Source organism: Ambystoma mexicanum, chromosome 2q (genome assembly GCF_040938575.1).
Source record: "Ambystoma mexicanum isolate Mex_15411 chromosome 2q, UKY_AmexF1_1, whole genome shotgun sequence".
Taxonomy (NCBI): Eukaryota; Metazoa; Chordata; class Amphibia; order Caudata; family Ambystomatidae; genus Ambystoma; species Ambystoma mexicanum.
The window spans coordinates 610,074,503-610,090,422 of NC_090924.1; the positions used below are offsets into that span (position 1 = coordinate 610,074,503).

Genomic DNA, 15,920 nt, shown 5'->3' on the forward strand with positions numbered 1-15,920 from the left:
CTTGCTTTATTACAGGCAGGTCCAGTTATGCTGCTCCATCTGATACAAGACGCATACTTTATATATTAAAGAGTTTCTGTAATGTATGTGTAGAGTAGCAGAACAAATCTCAGTTTACAGTTGGATAAAGGGAGTGTGATGAATGTAATGATGCCATCACTTTCCGGGAAAACTCTTCCATTATGGCCAGGGAAAGGCAGCCACTACCTGAACCTGACTCCCGAGGTGGCCATCTTAGGGAGGACCATATGGGGAGAGACAACCTGCATGGGAGGGGGTTCGACTCACCGACAGGAACATGGTATCCCCCTTTGCACTCAGGGTATGCCTCCCCCGTCCCTTTTAGGGAATGACAATACCAATCCATTACCTTCCCATTTCTGCATAGCGTACTGTGATGTAGAACATCTGATTGAAAGTGGAAGCGATTAGAATTGTAATTAAGGTGAAGGGAAGTCCCCTCAAGTTGGTCAAACCTTTAAGTTGGAATGTTAAAGTCCTGACAGGAGAGAGTACCAGGCAATGCGATTGCGAGTCTGGAACCGACACCCAATTGTGAATAAACTGTAAGAGTCAAGAAGAGGAAAGACAACCTCTTGGGTGTATGAAATCCAGGGGAAGGGAACCATACCCCCTAGACTGGAAAGTTGAACACATTTTAAAAGTCAAGGAAAGGAAGAGCCCCTTGGCTGTGTGAAATCCAGGGGAAGGTATTCATACCCACTGGACTGAAAAATTCCATGTTCTGGGAAAAATAGCTGATTGTGAAAGTGTGAAAATCAAGGAGTGAAAACAAACCCCTTTGAGTGTGTGAAATCCAGGGGAAGGGAACCATACATCCCAGGGTTGGAAAGTTACATATTGTTGAAAAGCAAAGTTAAGAAAGTAAGAAAGACCTGACCTGGCAGGAGAATACCCCAGATGAATTGATTGAAAGTCTGGGATCAACACCCAAATATATAGTACACTGAAAGTAAATAACTTTGAATTTGGGAAATCCAGGGCAAAAGGGATACCCACTGGACCGGTAAGTGAGAAACTGTGTAAATGAAATCAAGGGAGAAACCATATCCCTTGAACTATTGTGTTTGTAAACTAAAAAGTTTGTTTTTGAAAAACTAGAAGAGAAACCCCTCATAAGAATGACATGTGTCAACTGAAAAGAATCTGAGCAACACAGGCGAAGGTGACCCCCTCCTGAGGATTGTGTAACTTTGTGTTGGAACTGATATTTTTTTTTTGTGTTCCACAGTACAAATGTACTTTTAACACATTACATAGTAAATATACATAAAAACAATGACACCTTATAAACCATAACAATACAATAACAAATTCTCATTTCATACAATTCATCCACGAAAATGTACAAACTTAAAAAAGTATTGCAGCGTTCTTTAAAAATTCTAAAACATGGATAGACATGCTCAGTTCGTTACAATTAAGGATCCTCTTCGACAGCTCTTCATCAGATAAGTGCCTTCTCCCAGAAAAAAATTGAATTCTCAAAGTTTCCAAATTGGGGCACCCCACACATAGATGCTTTAGAGTCTCAATCTCAGTCTTAGAGTAGCGGCACCGTCTCTGATCTCATGGAATATTAAGACGTTGGCCCAATATTTCATTAGTTGGGGCCAAATTCTACCTTATTCTTAATAGTTGAGACCTGAAGCTTCTTAAGGGTGTTTTTTCAAATAAGGAGCAAGTACATTAAAACTTTTGCAAGTCCACAGAAAGTGGTCCCCAAAACATTTAGCGTCCATGATCGTTAATCGCACATTTGACCAAATGTACCTATAGCATCTTAGCTTAGCCACTTTTTGTTTAATACCCAGTGATTCGAGCGAGATGTCTGCCCATAGGAGCATTGATTCACAACTTAGGACCCACTCGTTAAGTACTCTGCAGCCGCCCTGTATCCTTACAAGGTTAAGTTCCTCCAGAACCAAGGCAATTGGCGGCTTCAAAATATTTATAAAGAGCTGGAGTTTCACCCAATCCATCATAGTGTGGACAGGGAGCTGTACCAGCTCAAAAAACATCCCTGCAAGGGGAACTGATTGCGGCAGTTGCAAAAGACCTCTCTGCAAAGCACCCTCCAATTTTGGCCTGTCAATAAACTGGCTCCTGGTTTGTGCACCATAGATTAGTTTGGGAAGCAGTTGCTGCTTATATAATTCCAATACTGGCAAAAGGGAATAGCTACCAAATTTACCATCGAAAACACAGAGCTTCACAAATGCCCCGAGGAAGTTAGCCTTCAGATCTACTATGCCCCTGGGCCTGTAACTATCATAAACCGAAAGGCCCAAGTAAACAAACTTGTTCACTACTTCAAGCTTGCCATTTTCCGAGGACCAGGGTAAAGTTTTAAAACTTTTTTCCCCCCTTTTAGAACAAGCACCTTTGATTTTGCTGTGTTTAATGCAAGATCCAATCTCCCCAGAAATCCCTCTACTGCTAATAGGGCTCTCTGCAGACCAATAGCTGTTTGATCACAAAACAATATCGTCCGCATATAACAAATACTGGATTACCTGAGAACCTAGTCTGAGAGGGAAGATATTGCATGTACTAAGATAACCTCCCAGCCCCAACAGATAAAAGCAGAAAAGAAACTGGGCCAATACACACCCCTGCCTTAAGCCCCTGTTTGTCTGTATCCAAGGAGTGTAGCTGTCAAAAGCATCAAACCTAACCCTAATCTTTCTATCTGTGTGCAAGGCCTCCAGGATACCCAGCCGGGCACCCTCACTTGCATAACGTTTTCCACAAAAGAGACCTATTCTCCAAATCAAATGCTTTACTAATATCTAGAAAAGCAATACAGACAGGCCGAGATTGGATCTTGGCTTGATGTGCAAGTAAATCTACAACAAAGCAAATGGTGACAGTGCTCATTCCCTGGCGAAAGCATGACTGAAAGACATCAAGAGACTTATATTCCAATGCCCATTTTTGGAGAACTTTCAATAGCATTTTGGCAGAAATCTTATTTGAAGCATCCAACAAGGATATTGGTCTAATATAAAGGTGAGGACCTATCTCCCCCCTTAAATATCACAATTATTGTGGCCTCAGACCAAGTCCTAGGAAACCTCTTGTTTACAATAATGCTGCTAAATAAATCAGAGCACTAATGACCAGACTGCCACATTGTCTTTGTAAGTCAAGTTTGAAAGGCTGTCTGGCCCCGGCGCGTTTGAGCGCTTGGATCTCTTTATCAAATAGGTGACATCCTCCAAGTCCCAAACCAGTGCCCCACTCCAGTCTGCCTGGGACCAGCCCACTGGACAATCCAACCCTTCTAGCCTATATAGGTCAGAAAAGTAGTTAACCCACGCTATGTCACTAACCGCCGGTGCCTGCAAATAAGCCTGGGTTCCTGTTGTCTTTATTAGGTTCCAAAATGTCCCACTGTTGTTGCCTGACATGCATGCCAACATTCTCTCAGTATCTTTAACAGCACACATTTTTTACCTTTCAACCAGTTCCTATAAGTCTGTCTTAATCTCCGAACCTCACTCTTATAATCTTCTGGCGAGGACCTTTTAAGGAGCCTTACCTCTCTATGCAATTGTTTTTTTGTATTCCTGTATCTCTAGATCAAAGGAGTGAGGTCCTTTCAACTTCTTCTGCTACCCCCGATTTGAACCTCTATCTGAGGTTAACCTACCCAACAGTTTCCCCGATTACCTCTGGGAAGCCCTCTGCCGTACATAAAAATGCCATCTTGGCTACGGGGAGGTGTACTATTTCCCCCACAAAAGCTTTTGCTAATCGTCAGACCCATTTTACCTAATTTTTGCCTTGGGTAATTGTCACTGTCAACATTTCAGGTTCCCTGATCTTCACAGGGCCAACTCTATATACTAGCAGAGAGTGATCACTCCAGGGCATTAATCTAACTTCCAGGGTATCCCCTCTCTCAACTAAGACCTGTGATACAAAAACATAGTCCAATGTCTTCTTCCATAACCCGCTCTGGCATGTAAAAGCAGGAGGGATATCCATTTGAATATTACCAGTCACAATTAGTTGGTTCTATGCCTCAAGTTCTTGCCTGATTCTTCTACCTTTCTCCCGTGCTTGTTTACCCACACTTTTCCTATTTTGATCCAGGTACCAGGCGCCCTCCAAGCATTCAGCATTGAAATCTCCCACAATTTGTGTTGGAACTTTGGAAAAAGCTACAGATGGCCAGTTGAAGGACTATATCTCTTTACACTTAATTTTCAGTTAAGCATGTAAGGGTCAGGTTAGGACTTTTTGACAAAGGACAGAGAACCTTTTACTTTTGGACATTTTGACATACATCCTTTAGTTTCGTTGAGGCAGGGGAAACCCCTCGTAGTGATAGGGCAAGGTAAGACTTTCTCCAACACTTTTATTTCCTTCAATAAAAGTCTGTAGCAACCATAACAATAATGCCTGTGTCTGAGTTTTACTCCCGATTCCTTACATAAGTCAAACTGGCTGAGCCAGTACTTCATTCACAAGCTACAAGCTCCTCCTCGTGGGCCAAACACTCAGACTCCAATTGGAACAATCTAGGTTTATATCCACGATAGGGGCAGGCAGGTTTTCCTGATTTCTGTGATCTAGAGGGCAAGAATAACTGACCGCAATGACTTTCAGTTTTGCTTTATAGTGGCCACCTGTGGGTATCTCGTACTTACTTTCTCCTGATCCTTGCAAAATTAGTTATTGGACTCAGATAGGCATGGAATTACAGAGAACACGTTCGTTATAGTTAGAAAAATTGAGCTTTACAGGCCCTTTAATCAATAATAACACAGAAAGAAAAAATAAACACATGATCTGTTATATATAGACAAAGAAAAAATGCTTCACCGTTATGATAACCACAGAAGACACCTGCATGTCGGCCACTACGACACTGCTTAGTCGTAGCTGGGAATATTAGCAGGGAATATATGAATATGTTTGATTCCCACAGAAAACAGCCAACCTGCAGGAAGGTTCACATGGCTCAGGTGGCTGGCTGTCAGAATAGAAAATTACACCACATATTATTGGAAACATCAATGCTAACAGAAGTTGGTAGAGCGCACAGCCGGCACTCGAAATGTGTCCTCTCCTCATCATGGTTTAAGTCCAACTGTTGGCATTTGCCAACAAAGTTCGGATCACAAGACATTTGGTAACAGACATCGGCAGGGGCAATATTCTGAGTAATACTGGTCATATTTCTCCATTTGCAGCCTGTGTCCTCACAGAATTTACAATATTCATACACGGAAAAGGAACCTCGCACATCAGAGTTCTCAACCAAAGGATCCTTATGCAAAACTCCAAAAAAGGTCTGTAATACTGGAACAGGCATTGGCATTGCCACAAGGCAAGTGGAAACCCAAGTAGCGGAATCATGTACATCCGACATGCAAACATTTGAAAAGTTCAGCACCCGCCAGCTAGGTAAATCCATATATTAATCGGTTTGCCCGACCAGTGTGGGATAATTATTTTGCACCGAGGATATAGAAAAAGCGGAAAGGTGTAAAGCATCACGAATTCGTCCAGGTTTTTTCCTCAAGGCGCTGCGGTATGCTGCAATGGATGCATCATCCGGCTCAACGGTAGTAGTAGTTGTGTCAGTCTTGATCCAGATCCCCGACTATCGACATTTGCCACTTCCTCCAGCATGTCCTTGGACCCTCCCGGAAATACTCCACCGCGCCTCACACAGGCACTCAGCATACACACGATCTATAAATCAAAGTTGAAAAACAAGATATCAATGGAATACATCAGGGGGCGTGGCCTGGGCTCGTGGCGTGAGGCTGCGTTCGAGCAGAGCTCCTGCCGAGATCCTTCATGATCCTGCAAAACTCAGAAATATGAAGAATTAAGCAACCACAAGCACACCCATCGATACCACAACCATTCCCCGACCCCTGAGCAAAACGTCAAAAAATTGAAAGACGGCTGTGGAGGAAGACGATGGCGAAGTGAGGCCCCTACGAACCCAAGATGGCGGGCGCAGCGCTCTGGAGGTGAGGAGAAAGAGCGGTTGGAGGAAGAGGAAACGAGAGAAAGGTGGGCACCCCAGCATCAAACATAAGCGGAACGCAGATCGAACCCAGGAGAAGGGCAACTGCGACCTCCCACGCTGAGGCAACTGTAACGCAACACAAGCACAGCATTTTCGGAGACCTAACTCAACAAGGATTGAACCCCAACAGAGTGAGAGTGGAAGCAAGGGAACATAAAAACAGGGCACACAAATAAGAAGCCCAGTGGCTAGGCACCGGACGGTTCTGAGGGACCGCCCACACAGGAGAGGCACTGGCACAATCAGTGGTGTGCTCACCACATGGACTGCACCCACTGGAGAACCAGGCGCTGGCGGAAACAAGCCCTCAACAAAAACAAAAAGCAATGATAACGTGCTGAACGGGACACACACAGCGCCGACGAAAAGTGCTGTGACCCTACACGAAAGAGCCGAGCCTCCATAACCTGCGGCCAGAATCAAGGGAACATAGACCCAAAGACGCTCTAACAAAGAAACCGGGTGACAAGGCGCTAAGTAGATCTGAGGGACCCCCACGTTAGACGAACAATGACAAAGTCAGAGGCGCGCCCGCCGCCAGCACTGCACTCACTGCATACCCAGGCACCAGTGAAGATATGCCCGCAACAAAAAAACAGAAAGGACCCAACGATCATGGATTCCTTTAATGCCGCCAAACAGAAAGGGCAGCCGCACAATGCCCCAGAAGCACAATCAGCACAGCCAAAGAAACAACCACTAAAGAGGACCAAATACTTGAAACAATCGCAGCCCTGAGATCCTTCATCGACACAAAAATAGAGGAGGTTAAATCTGATGTGCAGTTGATGAGGCAAAATGTCATCAACTGCACAGAAAGGTCACAACGGCAGAAACAGAGCTAAAAGAAACGACAGAAACCACTAAAGAACTAGGAAAGCAGCTGACAGAGCTGGAAAGAATGCAGCACCAGAAGCCCGGGCGGAGGATTCAGAAGGGAGCGCCAACGTATGCCTGCCGGGAGTCCGGGAAGGGATGGAAGGATCCAACCTGACGGACTTCGTGGAAAACTTGATACTACAGGAAATTGGGGGCAGAAGTATTGTCGCAGGGGTTTGTGGTAGAAAGGGCACATAGATCCCTACAAAAGAGACCGCCGCCGAGCTCGCACCCTCGCCCCATGATAGCAAAGATACTACACTTTCGCAACAGGGAGAACATTTTGAAATTCTACAGAGAGGGTGGGGAGATCCGTCGAGACAATGCCAACATAGCCATATACCTGCAGTGCAAAGGGCAAGGAACTCATTTGTGCCAATAAAGCTTAAACTCAGAAAACTGAACTGAACCTTAAATACATGCTGATGTACTCGTCCAGGCTCAAGGTACTCTAAAAAAGGACAAGCTGTTTTTTTGGAAACACCGGCAGCAGCCACAATGTGGTTGGAACATAATAATTTGGATGACGGGCAGGAGGCGAGGTCTTGAGGAGCAGCCGGCCCAGAAACGTAATGTGGTGCGGGAGGAACACGTCACCAGACAACCTGCGGATGCGCGACATGGAACAATGGAGTACTTTGTATTGTCAAACGGCAGGAGCAAGGTAGGAACCTCGAACAGAGCGAACAGACACACCCCACAAACTGTTAGACATCGGACAGTTGCTGGCGCAACACAGCCCGCACGCTGAAAGCCGGATGGGCCAAGCAGATGCAGGGGCGCTCGAGCGTCACAATCGGAAAGTGGCAGCTGAGTGCAGTTTTCTAGTTTTGGTTCGGAGTTTGTAATGGTTCGAATTCTACACGGAGCGAGGTATGGGCTAGGATGTGTGTGAATACGGTTCTGCACGATTGGACGGGGGCGGGGGCTGCCTGGGGCGTAAAGCAATTGGGAAGGCCTACAACAGAAATTAGAGACCAGGCGGGTAGGAGAGCTGGGCAGGGTACCCTCATACTGAAATGGCCAATGAAATCAGAGTATTAACATGGAATGTCCGGGGCCTGGGAACATATATGCGCAGGAATCGGATGAAATCCTTTATCAACAGGAAAAAGGTGGCTATTGCGCTGCTGCAGGAGACCCACCTGAGCCAGCACACTATGGTCGCGGTAACGTAACACTGGGATGGGCAATGCTATGGTGCTCCCTATTCAAAATATGCTATGGGGTGCTTATTTGCATAAGTCTGGCAATTCCACTGAAACTACTGAGCTGGGAGGCAGATCCGGAAGGTCGGTACCTAATAGTAAGGGGATGCATTGAGCTGGTGGAAGTCTGTATAACAAAGTCGTATTTCCCCAATCATGGGATCCCGAAACACCTAGACAAACTGGGGACCAAACTAGCTCAATGTCAAGAGAGCTTTTTCATATGGGGAGGTGACCTCAATTGTGTTAGAGACTGGGAGCTGGACATGTCCAAGATGACAGCAACCAGAAATGACCCTGCTACAGGGGCGCTAAACGCACTAGTAGAAGCCTTGGACCTAGTGGATGTGTGGAGGGAGTTACATCCCACAGACAAGGGCTATTCATACTTCTCATCGCCACACTCTAACACACGAGAATGGACTAGCTATTTGTTGCCAAAGGCTATCAAACACAAATAGAATCAGCACAGTACCTAGGCAGGTCGATATCAGACCACTCCCCACTGCTGATGGCTTGGAAAACACGGGGCCTAGACCGCCCATTCCACTGTGGTGCATGGCACCAGACACCCTACTAGATCAGGCCTTCACGGAAGAGCTGCAAGACAAACTAGAGGAATATGTGGAAAAAAATGTAGGTAGTGTTGAAAGATGGGGTACAGTATGGGAGGCAATGAAAGTAGTAGTGAGGGGAGAGGCCATCGCAGGAGCGGGGGGCACACTGCAAACAGAGCTGAAGTGGAGAACTTGGAAGAAGAGATAAAACAGAGTCAGACACACCGGGGACAAGGGAGGAGACCACCAAGCTAGTGCGGTTGTGAGAGAACTGCCAGGAAGCATGGGGAAGGCTCTCCAAGTTTGATTATTCAATGAAAACCGCAAAAGCACACGCGATGAGGGCGATAAGCCAGGCAGACTGCTAGCCTGGCTATGTAGGAGAGAACACCCGCAACCTCAAACCACTGAGATCAAAGACACAACAGGCACAACACATAAGACACAACAGGAAATTAACGATACATTCTGAGATTTCTACTCTCATCTCTACAGCCATGACCACCAAGTGCCACAAACATACATACTAAACACACTAGATAAAATAGGCCTTCCCAAAATAGACTTGTCACAACAGGAAACCCTGGATGCTGAAATAACAGGGGACAATATCGTAGAAGCAATAAGGTCACTAGCCTCTAGTAAAACACCAGGAAGCGATGAACTCCCACCAGAAATCTATAAAACATAGGAAGCAACCCTGACGCTGGTGTTGCTTGAGGTTTTCCGAGAGGCATACACTCGAGGGGAGCTGCCGGAGTCCATGAGGGAAACTATAGTTATACCGATAACCAAATCCAGGGAAACCAAGGGATGAATGTGACTTATCACCCGCTAGCGATTCTAAAATAAAGATGTCAAGATTCTGACCACAATACTGGCCAGGCGCCTAAACAGGATAATGGGGGACCTAATACACAGTGACCAAAATGTCTTTATACCAGGGCACAGTATTGCATTGAACTTACGCAGACTACAACACATCCTTGCGCAAACAGCAGAATCCCAAGAGCAATATGCTATACTCTCCCTGGACACCACAAAGGCGTTTGACTCAATATATTGGGAAGGGCTGGTGGCGGGGCTAAAGGAATTTGGATTTGGGGAGGGATTCATCCGATGTGTACTAATACTATACACAAACCTAAAGGCCAGGGTTAAAACATGGAGGTTAGTGTCAGCAATATGGGACAAAGAGAGGGACGAGACAGGGATGCCCATTATCCCCAATGCTATATGTGCTGGGCCTTGAACCAGTAGCAATATACCTCAGGAAACAACACCTAGATGCTGGCATCTGGGTTGGAGGAATGGGACACCTATTATCGCTATATGCAGAAGACATGCCGATGTACGTGAGAGATCTGCACCTGAATGTCCCCGTGATCCTGGACATTCTTGACAACTACGCTACAGTGTTGGGGATCCATTTTAGCCAGACCAAATCCAATCCGATAGCCGGGCTAAAGGGGAGGAGTATCAACGAACTACTAGCGGTGGGACTCAAATGGGAGGTTGACTTGTTCAAATACCTGGGGGTGAGCATTAGACACACACCTGAACAAATGCACGAACATACTTTGGCGAACGTGGTGCAGGGGTTGAAGAAATCCATTAAATTCTGGTCCAAGCTACCGCTATCACTGTTAGGGAGGGTAGCCATCACCAAAATGATTATCCTCCCAAGATTCCTGTACTTCTTAAGCAACGTGCACTGCTATTTTAAGGCATCCTTTTTCCGCTTCTTGGAAGTGCTGCTCCGAGAATTCTTGTGGGGCGCTAACCGCCATAGACTCATTAGCAACACTACTTACCATACGACAAAGGCGGGGTGAAATTGCCAAACCTTGAGACGGACTGCCTGGCAAACCAGTCACGTAATTAAATGGCTGGCAGAGGAGTCTACCTCAGAAACAGACTTACTGCAACACCTGGTGGCCCCCATCAAACTAAAAGAAATGCTATGGGTAAAAAGAGGGCCTGAAACACATCCCACTGGTGGTGAAACTGGGTAGGAAGATACGGAGGAGAGCACAAACCTTGTTGAAACTAGTAAACCCTTACTCACCAGAGGTGCCGATAGCAGCGGACACATGCAAGGATAGCACGGATATGGCAGTGGTGAGGAAATGGGAAGGGAAAGGGAAAAGGATATACACATGGGAAGATGTATATGAAGACAGGGTCTTTAGGGAATTCGATTCAATGCGAGAAAAAGAGTAGCTGCCGAGCGGGCAATTTCTCTGTTATCACAGAGTCCGGGAAATGGCCAAAGAAAGGTGGGAGGGTTGGCCAGAGGAACCACAGGCAGACCCACTGTTGACCCTGATGTACAATTTAAATGACGGCTGGTGGCTGATTTCTTGGCTGTACAGAATGCTGGTAGACACGCCTAACCCTAAGAGTGTAGCACTGAAAGAGCAATGGGAGAAAGATCTAGGTGCAGACATAACAGAGAAGAACAAGTTACTTCTTACCTGGTAACGTTCTTTCGATGGGATGGTTCCTCCGACGTATTCCTCATCTTATATAAATCGTCTCCAGCTTGCTGGCCTCCAACGGCAGCGGTATAAAGACTTTGTTGCTGGCCTTCTGGCCGAAAGCAACACCTCCATGACGTCATCAGGAAGGTCCCCAATCCTTGTACCTCAACCTTTCAGAAGCCAAGCGTGAAGGTTGAGGGTTCTTATGCCTGGATGGAGAACCTGACCTCCCTTCTGCGAGAGAAGATTCTCTATGAGCGGAAGACGGATTGGAGGGCAGATGGACATATCCAGAAGGTCCGGGTACCACGTTCTCCTGGCCCAGTCTGGGGCAATTAGGATCATGGTTTTCCGGAATCTTCTCAATCTCCTGATCATTTGAGGAATAACAGGGACTGGTGGAAACGCATAAAGGAGTGGAAACTCCCAGTCCACTACAAACGCGTCCCCTAGAGCTCCTCTCGGGGAAATTCCCTTGAACAGAACAGATCGCACTTCCTGTTGGTACTGGTGGCAAACAGATCCACCTGAGGGCTTCCCCAAAGGGCTAAGATCTCTTGAAGGACTTCCTGAGCTAGCTCCCACTCGTGGGAGACTGTGCTCTGCCTGCTCAGAGCGTCCGCTGTCAAGTTCTTCTATCCGGCTAGGTGGACTGCCGATAGAGAGATTCCTTCCTGAATTGCCCAAAACCAGAGCTGCAGTGCCTCTCTGCACAGTGGCAGTGACCCTACGCCGCCTCTTTTATTGAGGTAGTCCATGGCCACCGTGTTCTCGTCATTATCAGGACATCTCTCCCTTGTACTGATGGCAGGAAAGCTTTCAGCGCTAGTCTGATCGCTCTCAGCTCTAATAGGTTGATGTGTAGTCTGGACTCCGATGGAGACCAACGACCGCTGATGGTCAAGTTGTTGGCATGGGCTCCCCACCCCGTGAGTGAGGCATCTGTGACTACTGTTATCTCCGGCCATGGTAGCCAAAACAGTTCTCCTTTCAAGATGTTCTCTGGATAGGCCCACCATTGAAGGTCGTGGGCTACCTTGTCCGGAAGAGATCTGTCATTCTTCCTGAGTATTGTGACCACTGGGTTCTTAGTGCCCACTGGAGAGATCTCATTCTCAGGCGAGCCTCTGGCACAAGGAAGATGCAGGATGCCATGAGGCCTAGCAATCTCAAAAAGTCGAAGGCTGGGAGACGTTGGGCCTTTTGAAACTTGTTTACCATCTGCAGAATATCTTGAGCCCTCACCTCTGGTGGCGAGGCTTTTCCCAGGGAAGTGTCCAGGCCTGCTCCGATGAACTGGAGTCTCTGTGATGGTATCATCTGTGACTTCTTTAAATTGAGGGAGAAGCCCAGTTTGTGAAGGAAGTGGCAGACATAATCTAGCTGGATCTGAGCTTGCTCCGAAGATACAGCTCTGATCAGCCATTCGTCCAGGTAGGGGTAGACGTGGATCCCTTCCCTCCTTAGACTTGCAGCCACTACCGACATTAGCTTGGTGAAGTCCCTCGGGCGGATTTCAGCCCAAATGGCAGAACTCGAAATTGATAATGAGAGCCGCCAATTGCGAACCTCAGGTATTTCCTGTGTTTCAGATGGATTGGCACATGGAAATAAGCATCCTGGAGGTCCAGAGATACCAGCCAGTCCTGGATCTGGAGGGCCTGAAGAATCCGAGAGAGAGTTACCATCTTGAACTTGTCCTTCCTGAGGAACTTGTTCAATTCTCGTAAATCCAAGATGGGTCTCAGTCCTCCGTCCTTCGGTATGAGAAAGTAGGGGATGGGGGAGTAGCAGCCCTTGTTCCTCGCCGCTACAGGTACCTGTTCTATGGCACCTTTCTCTGGCAGGTCTACAATTTCCTGCAAGAGGAGCGGATCTGGAACTTTTAGAGAGCTGTGCCCCGGTGGATGAGACTGAGGGATGCATAGAAAGGTTAGGCAGTAACCTTGGGCAACTGTCTCCAATGCCCAAGCATCTGACGTAATAGCCTTCCATTCCGTCAGATGGTGAGTTAACCTGCCCCCTACAGGTGTTATGTGTGGAAAGACCTCAGAGTGGTTTGGGGGCGGCTGATGCAGATGCCGAAGGTAAAGAGGCACCTGCTGCTGCTGTGGCCTTAGTACTTTTGACCCGTCCACCTCGGGTGGATCTCCTTTGGCCTCTTTGAGCCGGCTGTCCTCTGCCTTTCCCGAATGCGGAATAATAGCAAAAGGACTTTCCTCTCCCAGAGGTTCCTGAGGGGCGAAAAGGAGTTTGGCGGATTGCAGCTCCTAAAGATTTTGCTGCTGCTTTAGATGTTTGCAACTTTTCCAGACTCATCAGCCTTTTTACCGAATAATGAAGAGCCGTCAAAGGGCATGTTCAAAAGTCTGGCCTGTACATCTGGAGCAAAGCCAGACTTTTGTGACCACGCATGCCTGCGGATTATAGTACTTGCCGCCATGGCCCTGCTGATACTGTCAGCGGAATCGATGCCAGTTTGAAGAGATTCGCACATGGCATCTTTCCCATCTTTAATGATGGGAAGGAAGGCTTCCCTTTCATCTCCTTCCGGTATGCAGTCAGCCACTGATTAAGCACACTCCCACAGTGTGTGACTGAACCTGGTGAGCGTACAAGTGGCGTTGATGGACTTAAACGCCATACTACAAGCAGAAAGACTTTTTTTGCCATAGAATCGTACCTTTTGTCATCTCTGTCCTGTGGGACAGTAGGATAAGCGGATCTGCTGCTTGATAAAGTTGCCGTCTCTGGAGTCTGGTGTTTTGATAAATATTCAGGGTCAGCCGCAGCTACCCTATACTTGGCTGACAATTTTTTATTGACTGCAGGGATAACCTCAGGAGTTTCCCAATTGGATGACATTTTCATAGGGTTCTATAGGGGGTTTCAGCATGTTCCCCTGGGTCTGGTTTGACAAATTCCACTTCTGCGGAAGTGTCCAACCCACTTGCCTCATGTAAGGATTCCTGTAGGCCTTTCAACCTTCTTTCCTCAGAGGTAAAATCCTCTGAAACAGGTGGTGTGGTCCTCTGCAGCCCGAAGGGTCTTTCTTGATCAGAATCCTCCCCTTCTTCATAGATTGAAGATAATCTGGGGTATTCTGACCTCGGAAATGGTGTAAAACCCATTTCTGAGCCAAACTTGTCATTATTGGCCGATGGGAAAGGCTTCGAAGGTGCCGAGAAAGGCGTTGAGAAAACTGGAAGAGGCCTTGAGGAACTCGAGAGGATCGGGATCCTGCTCGAAGGATGACGACGTTCTCAGCATCGTGCTGGAGGCTCTGGATATAACCGTTGGCTGTGAAGTAGCCGTGGTTTTCTCTTTTATCGGCGTTGATGTCAGCGTCGACGATGGCGTCGATTCGATTGACCGATGCGTCGAAGAACCCTTCGATACCAGCGTCGATGGCGCCGATCCATGAGTCGCAGGGACTTTCGACGACAGCGAAGATGATGCCTTCTTACCCGATTGTCCGTGGCGCTCTCGGGTGGACTCTTTCGCCGGGTGCAACGTCTCGTGGAGTTTCGATTTTTTGGGTTTTTCACCCAGGGTATCACCCTCAGCTGTCTTCGAGGGGGTCGAGGCCGCTTTCTCGAAGATGCTTGGCATCTTTTTCCTGAATTCCTCCCACTCAGCCTGAGAGCTGTGTTAGTGGGACAGGCACCCTTTCTGGGGAAACAGAAGATGACAAGGAAGGGGATCTTCGACGTCTCTTTTTTGAGTGTCTAGATCTCGACAAGTGGTGGGAGCTACTTCAAGAATGTGAATGCTTTCGACGGCGAGGAGACGAATGCCTCGGCCGAAGAAACTTTCGAGGAGGTTTTGACTGACTTTCCTCTCTCGAGCTTCCCCTTGCGCTCCTTCAAGGCTTTCGCCGTCATGGACATGCAGTCCTCACACTCCAAACAATGGTGCTCGACTCCCAAGCACCACAAACAGATCCTGTGAGGATCCGTTAGCGTCATTTTCTTTCCGCAGTCTCGACATTTTTTTAAGCCGGACCGCGGAGTCGACGGTTCGGAGGAGGAAGCCATCGAGTACGAGTTGGTTTTATCGAGGAAATATAAGAGGTTATCTGACTTAACTGAGCAACGATATTCCGAGGCCCCACGAAGCGCGGAAAAACGGAACTGAGCAACGGACGCCGCGCGTGGCTATTTATGGGCATGGTGACGTCGGCGCCGATACGGTGGCTGTCGAGGGACACCAACTCGGCGGACGTCGACGCGCAGCGCCCTCTACAGAGAAAACATTTCAGAGGCCAGCAAGCTGGAGATGAATTATCTAAGATAAGGAATAAGTCGGAGGACACAATCCCTTTGAAAGGGTGGAATACTGAGCTTTCCTAAAGCAGTATCGAGGAACTATCACTTCAAACTAATACAACTGAATGAGCTGTATCGCACATACATGACCCCACACAGGATAGCTATGTTTATCAAGGAAGCAAGCTTACAATGCCCGTGGTGCAAAGGTGAGGATGCTGACCTGCTGCACATGTTCTGGGGGTGTGTGCGTGTGAGAAGTTTTTGGGCACACAGAGCGAGCTTGCAGGGAGGTGGAACTAACAAGGTATGAGTGGTCACTGAAAGAATGCCTACTTGGTGCCTACCCCAGAATTAGCAAATACAAACATGTAGTTAGGTTTATGGATCTAGCAGGCATACTAGCCAAGAGAACTATTGCCCTGTCCTGGAAAACTGCTGCAGGGCCA

At 47.3% G+C, this 15,920-nt stretch overlaps 1 protein-coding gene across 2 annotated transcripts in view; it reads right to left on the reverse strand.

Moving 5' to 3' along the window:
• OXSR1 (oxidative stress responsive kinase 1) overlaps nucleotides 1–15,920 on the reverse strand; it is a 1,686,100-nt gene that overhangs the window by 869,322 nt on the left and 800,858 nt on the right. The gene's annotated exons all lie outside the window — the stretch shown is intronic.